At 44.8% G+C, this 22,163-nt stretch overlaps 1 protein-coding gene across 2 annotated transcripts in view; it reads left to right on the top strand.

The window, feature by feature from the left end:
* Positions 1-22,163, top strand: part of LOC147738097 (uncharacterized) — a 52,703-nt gene that overhangs the window by 19,555 nt on the left and 10,985 nt on the right. The window contains exons 2-3 of one of the 2 annotated variants that reach the window (XM_086952128.1): positions 17,603-17,653; positions 18,786-18,904. The gene's annotated coding sequence lies outside the window, so the exon portion shown is untranslated. The remainder of the gene's footprint in view (positions 1-17,602; positions 17,654-18,785; positions 18,905-22,163) is intronic. The other variant, XM_086952129.1, reaches the window with a different exon arrangement.

The raw sequence follows: 22,163 nt of genomic DNA, 5'->3' as shown, positions 1-22,163 counted from the left end.
GGACCCAGGAAGGGGGTGGTTACACTCCTTTCCCTTTGTCCAGTTTCGCGCCAGAGCTGGGGCTGGAGTGCCCCAGAACCAGTTTGATTGGAATTTGCCTGGGACACCTTGTGTGCCCCAGGCAGTGTCTAGTTTCATTCAACCCTCCCTGCTCCAATCCACTATCTCCTGTCTGGGGTGGTGTAGCACCTCCCTGTGACAGGAAACCTTTTGTCCAGGCCTCCCCTGCCAAGTTTCGGTCTGCAGCAGGAGGTCAGACTTCTGTCTGTGGCAGCAGCATCCATTTTGTGATGCTGAGACTCTGGTTAGGATTAACCGCGTTTTAAGTAAAGTAACATGTCTTCTCCCTCTAGAAGGGTGGAATGCTACCCCCGTCGCCAGAACTGGCGAGGGGTAGTATTCCAAAGTGTATGACACCTTACACGACATGTTTTGATAAAGCCAAACCAAAGTTAGCAATAACCGCGAGGATTATAATGCAATTAAGAGTATATGGTATGGCAATATCCTGGAACAGCTATAAGTAAATGGTTCCAAAAGCTGCAGACAGGCTCAGCTCATGCTAGAGCACCATCTCACATAAAACAAAGCACTCTGCCTCCAGGATTGTTAAGGCCTGCCATAGGAGTGACTTATAGGTATATATGTATAGGTATATATACTCCGTTCCACTCATTTGGCCCTTCTGTCAGTCCCTCGTTTTAGGAAACAGAAGTCCGGTGGGGTCAGATTTGCAGTGCTGGCTCCTTCCTTTTGGAACTCACTTCCTTTTACTCTTAGGTCGTCATCTTCCTACCTGGAATTTCGCAAGCATCTTAAGACCTTCTTGTTTTCCAGATCTGTAGCTGTATAGCCCTCTTCCCCGCATCCACTGGTCTCCTGCTATCTAGCGCCATGAAACCGATTCTGGTATAAGAGCGCTTTATAAATATTTTAAAATTCAAAATGTGTCCAGATAGGTTTAGATATAGGTATACTATATCTAAGCAAGGGGTGATTACACCACCTTGCCCCAGCTGAGTGATCAGCCAGTTGTGTTGATTTAAATGGCCAGCCAGGGGTGGCAAAAGATATGCTGCAGCCCCTGGTAGGCCTTGGCTGCACCTATGCCCTGTGCACTGTACAGGGGCTGATAAGGTGTCCAGTACCAAATTGGTGATGTACCTAAAGTACATGGATATGAATTTAGAGAGAGAACAGCAGGCTGTGGGTCTGATTAGCAGGCCCACAGCCACATTAAGTCGAAAACCAGTGAAGCAAAAAAGCAAAAATTGGGGTGACCATAGGAAAGCAGACCCTACTCTCCTACAGCTTCTCTATAAGGAACTGCACCCTGCTTTACTGGTCTGCTGCACTCTTGTCTGGGGAAGAATATCTAGGCCTGCAACTCTATCTTGAACCCTGGATCCCGAGAGACTCAGAGGGCTAGTCTGTTGGCCTCCTGATCTGAGCCTCCGGCACAAAACAAGCTCCCAAGCAGCTCCTGGATTAGTCTTCAGTGCGTTCCTTGCTCTCAAATGGTACTTACCAGGCCCTAGTCCCTTGATGTGGTTCAGTGGGCTCCTAAATCAAGCTTTTGAACTCTTCATGACTGCAAATAAGCCCATTTGCACTGGAATCCCACTGTTCGCACGGAACTTCAGGGTGGGCCCCTGCCGCCTATCTCCTTGCAGGGAAAGCATCAATCGATCTGGAAGACCATCAACACGAAGCTCCAGCCTGACCGTCTGCGACACTCGGCCTGCTCTTCGTGCCATGTCCACCACCGCCATCAACACTCTTCTTACTCCCTGCGACCCTCTCCAATGCGAACAGGGCTTTTGGCTCAAAACTTGAGAGGGTAAACCTTCAGCTGAACTAATCTGGGGCTCTATCTAATTCACGCTCCATCGTGATCAGCTTGAACTTTTGACTTTGACCTGGTTCTGCATGACCAGATTGCCTCGGTTGGCGCTTTGTTTTTAGGTGCTATATAGAAGTTTAATCTTTAAGTATTCATATCTCCGGTTCTACTTATTGGATTTTTGTCGTTTGGGTTTCGATTTGCTAATTAAACTAAGCTCTGGTGTTGATTTTGTGTGCTGTTTACGCTGTTTTACTGTTTGAAGTGTTGCACAAATATTCACACATTGCCTGTAAATTAAGCCTGTCTGCTCTGTGCCAAGCTACCAGGAGGTTAACCACAGTTTAATTTGGGGTTTGCTTGTGCCTTATCCTGACTAGGATTGTCAAATTCTGAACAGGAGCATACAGTTATAACTAGATTCTTTCATCAATTATACTCGAGCATGTAATTAAACCTCATCTCCTTTGCAAACTATACAAAATATTATAAGATCCACCAAATCAGAAAATACAGCGCAGGGCCTTGAAATTTCTTTTTTTCAATGTATTCTTTATTTGTACTCAAATGCATCAGCCCAGCCAACTCGTATTGCCCAACATGGACTTCATCAGGGTTGGAATAGTCTTTTATAGAAGCTCACCAAGGTGCTATTTCTGTAATCAGATGTAGTATAGATATATAGGCAATCAGTTTGGTACATTCATGATTGATTTAATGCCTTCAATCCATATTATTGAAGAACAACAAATCGCCTATTCTTATTAAGAGATGCATTATCAATACGCTGGGTCTATTCCCAACAAACTGATGTAGACCTACCAGCCGCCCACACCTCCTCAAAACTTGTTCTGGCTCCCACTCTCTGGGAATTTCCCCCTTTGAGTCTTGATTCTTCCTTAGACCTCTTGTCTGGGCTGAAGTCGGGCTCACCTCTTGATCCATGTCCAGCCTCATGTCTCAACAAAATAGCTCCGGCCCTAAATGGTCTCATCAATCCTATTCTCAACTCCTCGCTGTCTTCTGGTGTAGTCCCTCGGGCTTGGAAGTGTGCTCTCATTCTTCCACTTCTAAAAAAAACAGCCCTAGATCCTACCGTCCATGCCAACTACAGGCCAATCTCTCTCCTCCTCACTCTGGCGAAAGTGGCAGAAAGACACGTGCACAGATCAATCTCTAATTTTATCGAGGAGAACCATCTGTTGCACAGCACTCAATCTGGTTTTCGTGCTAATTACAGCACGGAGACCGCGTTACTTGAAGTCACAGACGCCATCAGAGAGGTGCTGGATGTTGGAGGAAAGGCCATGTTGGTCATGTTGGACCTGTCGATGGCGTTCAACACCGTTCCCCATGACACCCTTCTATTACGACTCTGGGAGTGTGGTCTTCGTGGGACGGTGTGGAATTGGCTCAAATCCTTTCTAGCCGACCGCCGACAAACGATCTGGGCGCCCCCGCACTCCGCCGACATGGCACCTCTGGAGGTAGGGGTCCCTCAGGGGTCTATTCTTAGCCCCCTGCTTTTTAACATCTTTTTGGCCCCCCTGGCAGAGGTGGCGGAGTCCTTCGGCGCTCAGATCGTGTCCTACGCCGACGACACCCAACTCTTGTTTACATGTGGCAAGAACGAGGTGTTTGACGGGACTCTTATCAGAAGCTGCCTAGAGGCAGTTTTTGGTTGGTTTAGAGGGCACGGACTAAAATGCAACTCCGATAAGTCGGAGCTGCTTTTCTTTGGCTGCGCCACTGAACCGAATTGGAAATGCTGGTGGCCGCAAGACCTGTTTCCGCCTGTAAATGCGTCCATCAAAGCTAAAAATTTGGGAATCATTGTTGATAATGACCTAGCTTTTGGACCCCAAATATCTTGCCTTTCCGGGAAATGCTTCGGCATCCTTCGGATGCTCAGAAAATTTCTCCCCTTGATATCAATCCATCATAGAAGGGTCATTGTTCAATCACTCATTGGGTCCAGATTAGACTATGCAAATGCTCTTTATTTAGGACTCCCAAAATACCTCTTAATGCATCTTCTAGTAGTTCAAAACTCAGCTGCCCGTGCCATCTACGGGCTCCCTAGACGTACTGGTGCCTCTGATCTGTTAAGAGAATTGCACTGGCTTCCCATAGCTAAGAGAGTCCTTTTCAAAAGTCTGACGCTGACCTTTAAAGCCCTACATGACATTGGCCCCAGCTACATGAGAAATCGCCTTGCTTTTTATAAACCTAATAGAGCTCTAAGGTCTGCCTCCTTGTCCAAAATGGTAGTCCCGACCATCAAACGCGCTAGACTGGGTGGCCGCTCTTTTCGCCACCTGGCTCCTCGCGCTTGGAACGAGCTTCCCCTCTCTCTGAGACAGATCCCTAACCTTATGTCCTTCAGTAAGGCCTTAAAACTTGGCTATTCACCAACTAGGGCCCCCGTTTTTCCTTATTTTCTGTTATGTTGCTGCCCCCTGCTGACCTCTTCGCCAAAGCGCCGGGACACTCCTTTGGAGTAGCCGTTGCGCTATAGAAGAAATTTTTTAACATAACATAACGTAATCACCATCACATCCAGTCAGATAAAATCTTGAAAGGATTATTGCCTTTGATAAGTTCTAGCGTGTAGTCTCTTTGGGTATGCAAGGCTGTCTATCCGATCTGAGAGAGAAACGGCCTTGCATGCAACGGTGATTGCCTATATATATATCCTACATCTGATTACGGTAATAGCACCTTGGTGAGCGTCCCTGCACCTTCTTCACTAATGATTGATTGAGGGATACCTCAGCAGATCGTTTCCTGTGGGTCGAGGACTTTGCTTGGACCCCTTTTCCTACTCCTGCCAGGCTTACCAGCGCCACAAGGGAAGAATCTTTGGAATAGCGTGTGAAGGTCCAGGGCTGCGAGCGTGCGGGGCAGGACTTCAAATCCCAGAAGCCCCTGCACACCGCGCCTCTCGTCACCTGGCCGCTCTCCCTGGACAACACGCCCCGCCTCTAACCCTCAAAAGGCTTGAGAGGGCTGACCGTCGTGGGATACCTCAGCAGATCGTTTCCTGTGGGTCGAGGGTTTTGCTTGGACCCCTTTTCCTACTCCTGCCAGGCTTACAACTTGCGGAACCCGCTTCGCGGGTCCCGCTGCGCACCAGCGCCACAAGGGAAGAATCTTTGGAATAGCGTGTGAAGGTCCAGGGCTGCGAGCGTGCGGGGCAGGACTTCAAATCCCAGAAGCCCCTGCACACCGCGCCTCTCGTCACCTGGCCGCTCTCCCTGGACAACACGCCCCGCCTCTAACCCTCAAAAGGCTTGAGAGGGCTGACCGTCATGGGATACCTCAGCAGATCGTTTCCTGTGGGTCGAGGACTTTGCTTGGACCCCTTTTCCTACTCCTGCCAGGCTTACAACTTGCGGAACCCGCTTCGCGGGTCCCGCTGCGCACCAGCGCCACAAGGGAAGAATCTTTGGAATAGCGTGTGAAGGTCCAGGGCTGCGAGCGTGCGGGGCAGGACTTCAAATCCCAGAAGCCCCTGCACACCGCGCCTCTCGTCACCTGGCCGCTCTCCCTGGACAACACGCCCCGCCTCTAACCCTACGTACTACCTATTTAGGGGAAGGTCAGTACCCGCTAAGCGGGAGCGTGCGGGAGCGTCCCGGGAGAAGCCCGGGACAAGGGCGGGACCGTCTGTGGCCGTCAGGGGCCAAAGGAGGCCAGGCCTGGTCCCCCCCTCTGACCAATGGACTAGAATTACATATGGGTAAAGTGTTGCTATTCATATTGGCCCTTTGTGTTTAAGTAATTGTTATTGTTGCCCTAAGGTTTTTTATGCCCTTAATTTATTGTAATTTATTATTCTACTTTTTGCTAAAATATGTCTGCTTCTACACCAAACTCCCTTCCTGACCATGTGAGTATCTCTATACTCGGTCCTTTAGATAAATTCTTCGCTAAAGCCACTAAGGATATCGACCGTGAATTATTATTAGCAGAAAAAAGGGCCGAACGGCGTTTATCTGTAGAGGCACTTAAAAAACAGCCTCATCTAGTTACTAAAGGGACACTCTCTACATCCGTAGCAGAACAGGCGGAAGTGGATGCTGACTTTTTTAACACAGATAGCATACCTTTAATTTTTCAGGAAAGTCAGCAACCCCAGGGGTCTAGGGATATGGTCGTGGAAAGTTTGAGCGACTTGCCCACAGTAAAATCCCATAACCTTATAGACCTGAATACTCCGCTATCCCCAGAACCTGATTTTCACTGCGCTACCTCCTCCTCCCTGAAGATACAAACAGAGGTCATCTCGTTACCCCCTCCTACCCTCCCTACTAAAGTAAATAAGGTAAAGCAAGGTCAAAAGCGCAAACAAGGTATATCCTCTCCAGCTAGAAAAAGAAGACGAAAGGGTGGTAAAAATAAAAATAAAAATAAAAATAAAATTAGGTTCAACAACCCATGGGAACCTGCCGAGATGGTACTTTCTAGACAAACCCTGTTAGTGGATATAAGTGATAATGTAACAGAGGCAATAGACACTCTACCAATAGACACTCTACCAATAGACACTCTACCAATAGACACTCTACCAATAGACACTCTACCAATAGACACTCTACCAATAGACACTCTACCAATAGACACTCTACCAACGAACACAGATAGGGAAGACAAAAACATCTCTAGTGCTGAGTTATTGGAAGCACTTGAAAATATGCTGAAGGCTCTTTTTCTCCCTCTTGTGGAACGGTTAAAAAGGTTGGACAAAAAGTTAGACTGTCTTCTCCCCCATTCCACACCTCCAGAGAATATAATACCAGTAACTCCGGCTACTAAGCCTAGGGAACAAATTGTTAGCAAAGATTCTAATCAACAGAGTTCCCTTAATAACCCGAACATCCCAACTGCGAATAAACTCCCACTCCCCCCACCAGCTATATCGGCAACCTTAGCCGCTAAAAACTTGGAAAAAGAAAACGCACCTGCGATGCCGCCAAAGCCCACTCAAACTGATAAAGTCACCACTTTAAAAACAAAAAACACTAACACTAACAGACCCAAAATACCATACAAAAATACGGTACAATTACCTCCAGAGTGCTTTGGCTTTGTTATTGTGTTAACGGGTGTACCAGTACTTGGGGAGGGGGACTTCGAATCGGATATAAGTCTAAAAAATAAAGTGATTCATTGGTTGTGTACGAATACACCTTTACCTGCATATTTCGATGGGGACATTGTATCAGCTAGGAGATGCCAATGGATAGGCATACGCCCAAAAGATATAGATGGTGACCTGATCATAGTGAACTTTAAGGACCAAAGGGTGGTATCCTACATAAATGATTGGTATGTTGGTAGCAATGAGGGTGAAGTTTCCACACGTAGTTTGACATATTTCTACCCGGAAAATATGATGTTCCCTTCAAACAAACATAGGCAGAGACATGGCTTAAACATCAACCATCATCAGAAACCACATACAAATAAACTATTCTTTAACTATCCAAATAGAAATTTTAGAAATCCTAGAAACCCTAGTTTCCACCCTGGAGTAAATTTTCCAAATCTTTACTCCGGCCCAAATAACCATTATCCAACTAATCCTAGAGAATTCTGGAATGTTCCCTTGTCAAATATGTTTTACCCTCTGACACCTTTGAACTTAAATGATTGACTTCACCCAGCCGAACATCAAACAAGTGGTTGTGACCCAATATGGTGGAATAGTGTACCGAGGTGCAAAGCTCTAGAGATGGGCAATAAACTGGATGTGGGAGATGTTGATGTTGATAAGGATACCCAAATAACTGAACTACAGGAGGATGTGGATTTGGGAACAAATGCTATAAATGTTATAGGAGCGAAGGAAGGTCAATGTGCCCAACCACTTCTCCTAGATAGTTTGCAAGTGGAAAAAGATGATAACTGTGTTAAGATTTGTAATACTTATGAGAATGTCAGCAACTTTCATGTACTCTCTTGGAACATAGCGGGTTTTGCTCGTAGATTGGAGGACCCGGCCTGGGTAGAATTTGTAGATTCCTTTGATCTAGCCTGTTTACAGGAGACCTGGAGCACAGTCGATCTGAGCTTAGACAGTTTTCAAAGCTTTAACACCTTAGCAATACCGTCAAACTCAGGTCGAGCGAAGGGTGGACTCATGACAGCCATCTCAGTTAAACACAATTTGACGACCGTCAACTTAGTGCTGGAAACACCTTGGTACCAATTATTTATTATCAAGAACCTTTTCGTGGAAACTGTTCTTCTTATAAATTGGTATTACAATATATTTGACCCTAATGAAACGGAAGTTATTGATAATTTGCAGGAAGAGATTACCAACGTAAGAAACAGAGTCTTCCCTCTTCTGATTATGTGGTTGGGTGATTTCAATTGTGAGTTGTGTAAACTTAGTGGGTTTAGAGCTTGTGGGATGATGGACCTAAATGACCATTGTATGGCTCACTTCTCACACAAAACAAGGAGAAGCCATAAATAGCATTTTAATAAATAATAATCTATGTATCCTTGATATGAATAGTTTCTCGGGAAAAATGGATATACCAACTTTTCAGGGTACAAGGGGTAGATCAAGTATAATTGATTTTGCAATTATTTCCATGGGACTTTTTAATCATTTAAAAGATCACCCGGCTAGTGATCATAACCCCTTAACCTTGAGCTTTTCCATTACTTCTGATCCAAAATCGTCCCAGGAACAACCAATAGTACATACTAAGAATCAGGGTGTTACGGTGAAATGGAATAAAGTAGTGGTTGGACAACTGGAGATGGATATTTTTAAGGAAAACATGGCTTATATTGACATCTGCCTTTCGACTAATCCTGATCCAGCCCACTAGCTTTGAGAAGGTAATGGAAAATGTAGCCACACATTTATTAGTAAAGGTAGGGGGGAAGAGCCGAGATCAGGGGCCTAAATGGTTTAATGCGGAATGCTCTGCAGCCCAAACAACCTTAACTAAAGCATTGCGGCAAAAGCCTAGAGATAGAATTATGGTCACACTAGCTAGGAAACAATATAGACTAGCAATTAGAAAAAGGAAAAAAGATCTCAAATCCAAGGCATGGGAAGATCTAGATAAGGCAGTAGACCTAAGGGACAATAGACTCTTTTGGGAAGTAATAAACAGGCCCTTTTTGACATCAGGGGACGAAAACACCATTCGAGTTCACCTACCAGAGGACACCTGGGTGACTCATTATAATAAAATCTTTAATCCCAAAGAGATATTATATACTACTACCCCGGAGGAGGACTCCGATCTCTATGTTAATATGGAATCAGCAAAGAAGCTGAGTGAGTCAATAACGCTTGCTGAAGTAGAGCTTGCCCTTACTAAGGGGGCACCTGCAAAGGCCCCAGGTCCTGATTCAGTACCACTAGATCTTTTTAAATATAATCGAGAGTTTTGGTCCCCTTTGCTTATGAATGTTTTTAAGGCACTAATACTTGGTCCTATTCCGACCTCTTGGAAAGAGGCCGTTTTGGTCCCAATTTTTAAAAAGGGCAACAAACATGATCCTAGATGCTACAGGCCAATATCGCTAATAGATTCAACATGTAAATTGATGGGTAGGGTGATATTGGCAAGGCTGGAAACCTGGGCCGAGTCTTCAGGTGTAATTGTGGACTCACAATACGGTTTTAGAAAAGGCAAAGGAACAAACGAGCAGTGCTTGAACCTTGCTCTGATTATGGGCAAGTACATGAGTGCCAAGAATGGTTCCATACACTTGGCATTCATGGACTTGTCCAGCGCCTTTGATACAGTATGTAGGGACAAACTATGGTCCATGATGGATTCTATGGGTTTTGAAGAACCACTGGTTACCCTGCTCCGCAGGTTACACACCGCCACAACGGTTAGGGTCAGATATGGCCGTGGTGGTGAGAAATCGAAACCCATATTATCCACTGAAGGCGTCAGACAAGGATGCATTTTAGCACCTTTCTTATTTTTTGATTTACACAAACGGTTTAGAGGGTTTTTTGTTAGAAACATCTGCTGACTTCCCAAAGATAAATGGAAAACGAGTTCCAATGTTGTCTTACGCAGATGACACTGTTTTAATGACACTTACCCCTAATAGTATGCAGATCACTTTGGATGCTTTTGACTCATTCATGGGCAATCTAGATTTAGGTGTTAATTTTATTAAATCTTTTGCCATGACCTGTGGTCCAAAAAATGTAAAAACACGTAAATACGTGGTGAAGAATGCCATCATTGAGAAGGTGGATAATTTTTGTTATCTGGGTAACATCTTTAACAAAAAACTGAGCTGGGAGCCCCTGCTAATAGCACGGGTTCAGAAGGTTGCACAGCTAATTGAAGCTCTCTTCCGTTTTTCTAGCAAATTAGGCCAGCGACGCGTAGCAGAAATGACATTATTATACAAAGCTAAGTGTGTTTCTGCTTTGACCTATGGTTCAGGAGTTTGGGGCTCGCATAATTGCGAAAAAATACAAACTGTTGAAAATAAGTTCATCAAACGTTTACTATCTGTTCCAATGGGTACATCCAATATATTCTGCCATGGAGAAATCGGAATCGAGTTTATAAGTGATGTTATTCACATTGCCCCTTTAATACTATGGGCTAAGGTTTGGCAATCTGAAGAATTGAAATTAACTAAAGATATTATTCAAGATTGCCTTAAACTTGATTATGATACTCAAATCCCGTGGCTGCGATATGTTGGAGAGACTTTTAACAACATAGGTTTAAGTAAGATGTTCACAAACCCTGAACTGCTTGGTAGTGATGCCAAGGAGACTATTAAAAACGCCTTTAGTGATTGTTTAGGTTCTTTAAAGACAACTGACCATGCGATAAGTGTAAGGGGTAAATTAGTCCCCCAGTTCTATTTGTCATACCTCACAAATACACAATGGCGTTTTTACCTTACGAGATTTCGCCTTGGCACCTTACACTTTTTGTTTGCTTTCCCAAAGCAGGGTGGTTGGTGGGAGAAGCTACCCTTTTGTCCTTGTAACAATAGAGTTTCACAAAATACTCTCCACCTCATGCTTTTTTGCACTTTGTATAAAGCACCAAGAAACACTTTCCTTAAACCATTGCTGGAAACATTTGAAACGTGTTTTTATAATGAGGCATATGATCATTTGTTATCACTATCAACTGCACATATCTGTAATGCCGTTTTAAATTTTATTAGATCTGCTATGGTGATCAGAAAAAGATATTGTTGAATTTTGTTTTTAATAACTACGTAACTATGTATTGTGGTCTTTCTGATGATTAATTCAAACCTGTGTTTTCCTTTTTAAAAATTTGTTTATGTATACTTTTATGGTTTCTATATGAAATCGAAATAAAGTTTTGAAACGAACGAAACGATTGATGTTCTTTTGTGGGCATAGGGTAGGCTTCAGTGAGCTCTTACCCCTTCTTCAGCCCTGGTGCCACTGTGCCTGCTGCACTCACAATAGATGTGACCATGTGCTCTGTCCTAGGAGCATTTTGCACTTTGACCCCTAACCTTCGGTGCCCTGCGAGTTGGTTGCACTGGGCTGTTTACATTTATGTGCCCTGATGTGACTCCATCTGCTGGACTGCACCCCTCATATGAACCATACATTAGATAAGACCAATTCAACTCTGCGAGCCGGAAGGGCCTCTTTGAAACCTGCTATGCAGAGAATAGATAGAAGAAAACAAAGCAAGAGAGAAAATGGGTATATAAAAAAGAGTGAATGTTGTGGAAAAACAGCAAGGGCTGACAACAAAGGTTATGAAATGTGTGTGTGATTAGTGTGACCAGGTGCCCCAGATTTACCGGGACAACCCCAGTGTTTCAAATTACAAGACATTTGGCTCATGTCACTGTTTTCATAGAGGGCTAACTGAAAGAGGCACATTTTTATGTATTCCAATGGAGGACTGGCTAGTTTCAGTTATCAGAAAGCAATTTAATTAGCAGGTATGAAACTGAAATGAAATGAAAATGAAATGAAAAAGGGTTTTATTAAGCGCGACTGCTGCCCTGAGGCGTCCAGGCGCTAACAGACTAAGTCAATACCCTCCAGAAAAGAGTAAGCATGGAGTTAAACTGATTTATTAAAAAGGAAGGTTTTAAGCTGTTTGCGGAAGGTCATCAAATTAGGATTGGATTTTAGGTGAAGGGGAAGTGAGTTCCACATTTTGGCTGCATTGTAAGAAAATGACCGGCCTCCAGCTCTAGATCTCCGAATCCGAGGGACTACCGCCAAAAAGGCGTGGAGACAACGGAGCTGTTTTGTGGGTCGATAGGGGGTGATCAGCGTGTGATTAATTACTGGGCCAGATCTCCAATATGCTTGATGGGAGATGCACATAGATTTGAACTCAATTCTCTCCCTCACCGGGAGCCAATGTAGGGTTTTCAGCCCACGCTTCACCGATGTACTACGCGGCAGGCCAAGCAGTGCGCGTGCTGCGCAGTTCTGGGTCCGCTGGAGTTTTTGCAGACAGTAGTCAGGTGCCCCTAGATAAAGGGCGTTACTGAAATCCAGACGAGACTGGATGAGACCCTGCATAACTACCTGCTTGGCCTCAAAAGGAAGGAGTGGAAGGATTTTTTTCACCCTCCTGATGAGACCAAAGAAAGTCGCAGACAATTTAGTTGCTTGGATGTTAAAAGTCAGGGTTTTGTCCAACCACACCCCAAGAGTTTTTATATTGTCTCTGGGTGTGGGGGGGCGTGCCCAAACTAACGGGCCATAACAGCTCCAAAGTGGAGGGAGCTGATGGACCCATAGGCATCAGCTCGGTCTTGTCACCGTTAAGTTTGAGACACGACTGCGTCATCCAGTTCTTGATCTGTTCTAGACAAGTTGTCAAGCTGTCCTGTGGCTGCTGGCAGTTCTTTTGCGCAAGAGAGACCACTAGCTGAGTATCGTCAAACTGTGTTTGAAATGGCAATTTATTTATTTCCTTGGCGTTTCGACGTTGATATGCACTGTTATCCCATACCCCTCAGTTGATGTAAAATAGTCGTCCTTTTAGTTTTTGAAAAGTACAGTTTTTTTGTTGTTTTCAAAATCTGGTAGTCTTATGTGTGACCAAAATAGCAAAAGAGATAGAAAGATAGACTAAGAGAATGTGAAAACTAAGTGAGAAATAGCATGAGAGAATGAAATAGGGTAAGAACCAGAGCAAAAGAGAAACAAATTAACATGAAAGTGACTACAAACTCAAGGGAATTATAGAATAGAATTAAAAAGTCAAAGGTTAGCATTTAGAATTTGTGAGATGATGGATATCAGCCAGAGATTGTCAGATATGATGTCCCCCTTATTCAGAGTGCTTAAAGGTGCACACTCTGCAAGTAGGGTGGAGAGTGAGAAAGATGAGAAGGGAGAGCAAGAGGAAACTCAAAGGTATCAGAGAACAGAGTAAAAAAAGAAGAAAGAAAGAGGGTGATGCAGACAGTGGTTGAGAAGAAGAGCAAATAAGGCAAAAATAAAGAGTGAGATAAAAGGAGACAAAGATGAGGATGAGAGAAGAACACAGACACTCTCTCACAGACACTCTCTCACAGACACTCTCTCACAGACACTCTCTCACAGACACTCTCTCACAGACTCTCTCACAGACTCACAGACATGCTCACAGTAAAATAAAATAAAAATCATACGTTCTTATATAGCGCCTTTCACCGTAAGGTCTCAAGGCGCTTGCTTTGGGAACCCGTCCTGGCCTTTCCCTGCGAGATTACCCCTACTGGTCATCCCCAAGGTGAAGACCAGGCATCCCATCGCGGTGGGGCCGTAGTGGAGATTAAGCAAGCTATTGCCCAGAGTTGCAGAGTGTGAACCCACGATTCGAGTAGGCACCGAGGTGAGAATTATCAAGTCTGTGGACATTTTGAGCTCAAGGCCCTGCCGCGTCGGGGATTGAACCCTGGTCCCGGGTCTGACCTCTGCATCAGGGACTGCCTCCTCTAACCAGTGAGCCACACTTCTCCACAGTCCCTCACAGACTCTCACAAACACTCTCACACAGACACTCTCTCACAGACTCTCACACACACTCTCACAGACACTCTCAGACTCACAGATACTCTCTGACTCTCACAGACACTCTCTCACAGACTCTCAGACACTCGCTCACAGACACTCCATCACAGACACTCTCAGACTCACAGATACTCTCTGTCTCTCACAGACACTCTCTCACAGACTCTCACAGACACTCTCTCACAAACACTCTCAGACTCACAGATATCTATGACTCTCACAGACACTCTCTCACAGACTCTCACAGACACTCGCTCACAGACACTCGCTCACAGACACTCGCTCACAGACACTCGCTCACAGACACTCGCTCACAGACACTCGCTCACAGACACTCGCTCACAGACACTCGCTCACAGACACTCGCTCACAGACACTCGCTCACAGACACTCGCTCACAGACACTCGCTCACAGACACTCTCTCACAGACACTCTCTCACACACTCTCACAGACACTCTCTCACAAACTCTCTCTCACAGACTCTCACAGACACTCTCTCCCAGACTCTCACAGCCACACTCTCACAGACACTCTCTCACTCCCTCTCACATACTCCCTCTCACAGACTCACCCTCTCAGACTCACTCTCCCACTCTCTCTCACTGAGTGACTCTCTCTCACTGACTGACTCTCTCTCACTGACTCTCGCAGACTCTCTCACAAACGCTCTCACTGGCTCGCTCACTGACTCACTCTCACTGACTCACTCTCTCTCACTGACTCACTCTCACTGACTAACTCTCTCTCACTGACTCTCTCTCACTGACTCACTCTCTCTCACTGACTGACTCTCTTTCTCACTGACACTTTCTCTCACTGACTGACTGACCCTCGCTAAAAGACTGACACTAAAAGACTGACTCTCGCAAAAAGATTGACTCTTGCTTAAAGACGGACTCACTCTCACTGACTGACTATCTTACTGACTCACTATCTTTCACTCACTGACTGACTCACTCTCATTCACTCTCACTCCTGGCTCACTCTTACTGACTGTCTCTCTCACTTTCTCACTGACTGACTAACTCTCTCACTCTCACTGACTGACTCACTCTCTCACTCACTCTCACTGACTGACTGACTGACCTTCACCCTCCTGTTATTTATGCCCCCCATAACAAATAAAAACACAGCAAGTAACCATTGGGACAGGCAGATACAAGTTACCAGCATTGAAAGGATGAAAAAAAACTCAAGACGTTATTTTTAATACTTTTATAATATGGTCGTTTAGTTGTACATAATGCTTTTTTGGTCATATCTAAGGTAACAAAAATGCTTCTGACGCTTCTTTATTATAACTTTTTAGCATGCTCCGAACTTCTGTTCAGCACAGCTTAAAGACATAGGTAAAGTCAATATCTCTGGCTAAACACTTATAAGTTCCCAAAGGCGAGACCTATTCCATTGCAAATGCTTGTTAGTAGTGCTCCACAGATAAAATTGCAGCGCAGTTTCGCCATTCATTGTAGATTTGCATACTTTGCTTCAATAGTAGGTGTGGTTTGGGGCGGGATGCTACACTGCAGGTGGTGCTTACAACTCTGAGCCGGTGCATAGAGTCTGCCAAGCGCATTCACTTGCTGTAAGCTACACAAGAGGGTCTCGGATATTAGGTTGTACCAAAAGAAAAGCGCTTTGTTTAAATTAACTCCCAATCTCTGCGAGGCTGATCGAATATCTCATGGGAGAATAGGGTGTAACAAGACATTCAGTGTACTCATCTGACGTTTGCGCTCTCTTAAAACTGGAAAATGTATTTTAAATAAAGGAAAGGGTTGGGATGCTGCAGAGGATATCCAAATTCTCTGCTGAGGAGCGCTGTGATTCTGTGCGTTAGCTTGTTCAAACTCTCTATTCTTCTTTCAGTGTCCTCCAACCCTGCCACACTCCGACTTCCACTATAGCAATGCGTTGTTAACGTCACATTGGATCATTCTCCAGTAAGACGACATTACCCAACATTTCTACTTCTTTGAAAATATAATATACCCTTATGTTTGTCCCAAGTTGATAGTCTTTTCTCTTTTTTTAAATGAATGTTTTTATTTTGGTAAGTACAAAGTACAATAAGAAAGTAAGAATACAAGGAACGGAAGAGCGGCAAAGCAAAACATAAATCAGGGCTAAGAGGACAAAAAGATGGCAAGGAATGCAGCAAGACTGCCAGCAATTACAAATTATAATACAGCGGGTACACAGTTCAATAGGACATAGTTGCAAGGGGACACTAGGTTCAGAGGATTATGTGCCTCTGTGGCCAGCAGGGGGTAGGTCAGCTCTAGGGGGCGTCCTGGCTAGGAGGCTGGAGATCAGCTGTCTAAAGGTGGTCTCCTACTCAGGCGAGACCCCTCACGTGAATGAGGGCCAGGCGTATTTTGAATACCAGTTGAGTCCACGTGAGAGGTAAGATAAGAGATGAAGGGGCAAGATATCCACCGGGCAGGATCCCTGGCAGGGCCAGCGCTAGGCGTGGCCAATGTGGGCAGCTGCCCATGGCACCGCGGCCTTCTAACTACGACTGGCCCCCCAGGAGGCCATCATCCTTTTGAAAATGTGCCATTGTACCACTTACAGGTGGGAAACACTCTCCCTCGGGGTGTGCAACCGTGGTGCAGCTCAAGTCAGAGTCGGGGCCATGGGCTGAAGGGGAAATATGACCCCCGTATCCCTTTCAGTTGCAGCAGACTGGGCAGGGCAGAGTTTGTGGCCGTGATCAGCTTTCCTTTGCTGGCAACTCTTTCCCTTATCCTATTCACCGCATCTGCGCGATAATTGCAGATGCTTGAACTGGTGTGAGGTGTGAAGTGAGCCCTGCCCCTGCATGAATGAAACGCGGAGCATCCAGCAGGGCTCACAACAAACAAGCATTTGCATGCAAGGGGTCTCGCATTTACGCGAGGTTGAGCTATTGGCATTGTAAATGACAATTGCTTTTATCTATGTTTTTGTTTTTAATACGTAAATAAAAGGCCTTGTCATTTACAGTGCCAATAGCTCTAAATCTCGCAATCGCGAGACCTATTGCATTGCAAATAAATGCTTGTTAATGTCCAGAAGAGGTCTGGGGCATTCATCTTTTAAAGTTCACAGAACACAGTCCTTTGCTTTGAAACATTAATGCTAATGGTGTCAGAAAGGCCTCTGAAATGTTGCTAAGGATGTTTTTAAAATTACAACTTTAACATCAAATTAGTGCACAGAGACAGACACTACAGGGCTGGCTGCTTATCTAGAAATACATTTTTGGGTAGTTTGGGTGATGAGGATTTGGATATTCATGAATGTTTGTGTCAGCGGTGTTAGATGCTGTCCATGATGCTGCTTGTGCTGACCCAGGAGTGGTGCAAGTTAACAAGGACTTCACAGATGGTCTCTCCTGGGACTGGTGCTTAAGTGCTGAGGTGTTTGGGTGTGCTCAAGTGGTGGCAGGGCTAACTGTGGCTCGGGGTATGGTTGTGAGACCCTATTCTTTTGTTCTACTTGGTAAGCCGAGACCTTACTTGTTGAATATTCAACCAGTGTGAGTGGTGAGATCAGCATTGCTGGTCTGCCTGAAGTTATGATGCTGCCGACTGTAGCGTGTCTGCTGAAAGTGATGGCGTGACTGGTGGAACTATAAAGCCAAATAAGAGAAAGTTATCTTCCGACACCACAGTCTTCGTGACTGAGACCAGTAATACTGAAGACTCTGAGACTCATAGCAGTAATTTCTCCTTTCAGAGCGTTATTGCTGCAGATGGAGTGAAGCCAAGAAGTAAGCACATTACTAAGGTACCAACAAAGTTTAATATTGTTCATTTGTATTAACTGTTTCTCTTTTGAAGCATTTGGAAATGCATCTTCTAGTTTTGATGCTTTTTGGTTAGTTTTTTCTTGTAGGCTGTTATCTTCGGTTGAAAGGGAATGATGTAGTGTATCACCTTAATGCTGCAGTTTGCATTTCATTACCATCATTTGCTTATCCTGGAAAATCTCCAGGGTGTAGGAGGTTTGCTGTTCCAGAGTTCTTTCTTCAGCTTCTGGGAAGTTGTCGCTCTGTGGCGATCTGTGGTCCTGTTTCTCTGCTCTTCTTGTAGTAGCTCCTATCAGAGCTTCATCCATCCGCCAACGATAATAAGATGCCAGGCATCACCCAGCACACAACACAGACTATGACGGGCTAGTTAGAGCATGGAAAAAGTTCTCCGGACAAATCAGGCTGTGAATGTAACCTAAGGGCTTAAGATGAAATGAAGAGCTTACCTCCTTCCTGAGTGGCTCCAGACTGCTGTGTGCAGACCCGATAGCTGGCAGCACCCTGGAGTATGTATGTACAAATCAGATTATGTTGGAAGTAACCTGCAATATATAGTGGCAGGCAGCACCCTGCCATAGAGTAGGATTTCCTGGGTGTGAAGGGCGGCTGATTCTGATTGGGTGCTTGATAATTTTCCAGAAACTCATGTTCTTGATTGTTCATGTTTGTCAGTAGTTAATGAAACACGCCCAGGCGTTTTATCTCTTCAGTTGACAGAAGCTGCAATAAAAGTTTCTTTGTCGTTGCAAAAAAATATGAAGGGCCAACGAGCCTCTGTAGTTCAAAGAATGGAAGAGCTGGGGAACTGTCATTCATCTCACTGCTAAGCAGAGCAGTGTCATGCTTCACCCTCACTCAGGCCTCTGATTTTGACCAACATCGCTGAGAACACTGGGACTTTAGAGCCCATCCTTTTAATGAGAAAAACAAAACTACAAGTCCCATAAGCAATAGTGGTGGAAGGTGTCATGCATGACCTGGAACAACATCCGATTCAGCACATTCAGTTCCATTTTTTAAGCATTTGACACAATATTGAATTCATAACCTTTGTTTTTTATGGTCATGAGTCACCAGAATACTAAAAACATGTCTTTTATTTTCAAGGTCAATAAAGTGATGGTCACCTGCTTGGAAGCTCTGTTAATTCTTCACTATTTGTCATTGATCTCCACATGTGGCTGGTTTGGGTCTGCCCCTTGCATCGATCCCGATAACTCGCACAGGTAAGAAGCTTGTAGCAGCAACATGATAACCCTGTACTCATCTGTAAGAAGTGCGCTCCGAGGCAGGTATCCGATCATTTTTGTGAAGCAAGGAAGGGCCAATATCTGTTATGTACATTTGTTAAAATAAAACAGTCAAATCACAGTATACTGTTCCGCAGGTTCAGTCCCAGCGACATTATCTGTAACTGAACGCGGACACCCTAGGAAGCATGTGCTTTTAAGTCAAGTTGCGTTCACTCACCTGAAGGTGACATGCTTCATCATTGGGCTATACTCCTCACCAGGCCAGTGCTACAATGCCTGGCGGGCACCACAAGAGGTCACTTTGTCGCAGATCTTTTATTAAGTACGCCGGATGAGCATAGTAGGACAGAGGATGTTGTGTCATTAGATGTGAGATTGGTGAAGTCTGAATATAAGATCAACTATTGACCAGTTGCCACAATATAGTTAATGTGATCTTCCTGGTCCATGTTGAGATTAAAAACAGTGGCAGAGAAATTGAGGAACTAATGGCCCCTATCACTGTGTGAAAGTGTCGATCACCTATGGACCTGCTGGTAAGCTGGGGTCTGTACTTCAGGTCAACTTTTTCATGCCTTGTGTAGTCATGGAGCAATCTGTTGGCATTTCATCAGGAATAAATATGTGAAAACGGGTAAATGTGACCTAATCTTCTCCACAGTGTGAGGAGCTCTGTAACTCAAAGCCCTGCACCGTGCATAGGTGATAAGGTGCCTATTAACATCTCATTACCAGAGGTGAGCACTGTCTAACAGAGTGCACTAGATACGGTAACCCTCCTAAAATTCAGGACATACTGACTTATCCAATAGCGAGGACAGCGTATCAGAGGGCAACTGGTTTGAAAAGCACATGCTTCCTAGGGTGCCTGCGTTCAGTTAGAGGTAATGTCTGTGGGACTGAACCTCCAGAACAGTATACTGTGAGTTGATTTATATGAAGAATGGGTATACTGGACTGTCGTTTTCCTCGTCATCTCTTGTGATATGTAAAATAAAACACAACAAATCTATCAGAAATGTAATGCAAAAATAGCAAAAGGCCAAGCAAACTAACAAGTGATAATTGTCTTCAGCGTCGGATTGGTAACGTGGGCATTCGGGCAATGCCCGAGGGGCCGGTGTCCGAGTCCCTGCAGTGGGCTGCTTTTTTTAGCAGTCTGGGGCCGATTTGGGCGCTGTCTCTATTGTTCGAACAGCCAGCGGCCCAGTGGGTGTCTGGGCGGCCTTTCTATAGGCAGATGGACGCTCGTTACCTCCTGTTTAGCAACAGGCAGAGGTATCTCTCCCTTAGTCTCGCTGGCAGGCCCATTAACCTGTGCATACTGAGTGGGGGCAGGGGGCCTGAGCAGAAGTGGCCTCACTTGTTTCCAGGTGTATTTCAGCAGTGTAAACTAACGTGTAAAAAATGTTTTACCCCCATTCACCCAACCCTCCTCACGCACCCCCCCCCCGCGCTGCATTTCTTTTTTTTATAGTATTACAAGATTATAAAATTACGCCGAAGCAGTCATTTGTGGAAAGGCATTATTCAAATGTGGGCCGATTTTTTTTTTGCATGCCGAGACGATTTTCAATCCCAATCCAACCCTGATTGTCTTTGCAATGGACGAGAGCATCCACTCTAAAGCAAGTTGGAGTATATAAAGCTAAGGCTACACAATGTATTTTTAATACATGTCAATGAAACATGAACACGTGATAGAAACAGTTACTGAAACAACCCTAATGAGTAGGAGGCAGGCAGGAGCTTCTCTCGAGAGAAATGTGAGGAGTCCGTGAGGTGCAGATAAAAGATACACAGACAAGCTGCAGAATTAAAAAAGAAAGTTGTGGACTACCCTAACTTTTTTAAATCACCCTTGCACATCTACACACACTTCCCTTCCCCAAATCTCCCGCTAGGGCCCTCACACCCACAGCACCATACGGCAGGAACAAAAGATCCCCGCCAAAGAGCCCCTTTATGTATTGCACTGCCGACCCGACGAGGGGCAAGCCCATATGATGAAGCATGACACCTAGCTTGCTGGGTGTGTGAGGTCTCTAGTTCCGAAAGGAGGATTCCCCTTCTGTGTGCCTTCACTCACTTTGTTTTTACAACTGTCTCTCCCTTATATATTTGTTGTTTAAATTCAGGGGAACTGTGCATTCAATTTCTTCTTTGAGATGTGACCATGCTCATGTTTCCAGATGAGGACCAGGAAGCTAAGAGTGAACCTGTCCCTGACCTGTCCGACAATCCAAAAGATGGGTCAGTGGAAGGTGCAGTCTTGTAAGACACCCTACCTGCCCATCAGGAGATTGATTGCAGGCAAGTCCTAAATCAGTTTGCAGAGCGTTTCTTTTGGACCTCTCGCCAGACTAGCTGGTGTATCCATGATGTGGACGCTGATGAAAGCCTACCTTTCGAGAATAAAACATACAGGCAGACTGAACATGTGAAAGAGAGCATCAAAACTGAAGTGAGCATGATGCTGGATTTGGGAGTTCTAAAGCCTTCTGAGAGCCCTTGGACCTGCCCAGTTGTCTTAATCTCCAAGCCTCATAACCAGGATGGTAAGACAGAAATGAGGTTTTGTGTGGACTATTGGGGCGTGAATGCTGTGATAAAAGCGATGCATACCAAATTCCATGATTGTGGGCTGATCTGTTGGATATGTCCCACAACTAAGAGAAGGTTTAAATAATCACTTGATTTATTTGTCTTGGGTTAAAATAATAGTCTGAGACCATTGTTTTTGAATAACATTTATTACCCAGGTCTTTTGACTTTTTGGGTCACCCCATTCTCTTAATGGTTACCAAATTCCATGGGCAGATGAACTTATTGACAGGTTGGGAGCTACCAAGTATCTGAGTATGTTCGATCTCACATCAGAGTACTGACAGATAGGTCTGACTCCAGTAACAAAAGATATATCTGCATTTTCAACCCCAGATGGGTATTATCAGTTCACTGTAATTCCCTTTGGTTTGAAACAGGCACCTGCCACTTTTCAAAGGTTGGTGAACTAAGCCTTGCTTTATTGGAATCTTTGAGTGCAGCATATCTACACAATATTGCTGTCGTTAGCTCCACCTGGCAGGATCATCTGATCCACCTTAGGAAAGAACTGGAGGCTCTGAGAAGTGCAGGCCTCATTATCGGCACTAGTTGCAGTCTTTTAGATTGATATGCCGGAATGCCAAAGTAAAGAGTTAGTGTAGTCAATGTGAGACATTACTAAGGC

Source organism: Lissotriton vulgaris, chromosome 1_1, assembly GCF_964263255.1.
Source record: "Lissotriton vulgaris chromosome 1_1, aLisVul1.2, whole genome shotgun sequence".
Taxonomy (NCBI): Eukaryota; Metazoa; Chordata; class Amphibia; order Caudata; family Salamandridae; genus Lissotriton; species Lissotriton vulgaris.
Note: the sequence above shows the minus strand (reverse complement) of the source record. Positions and strands in the feature narration are given on the sequence as shown.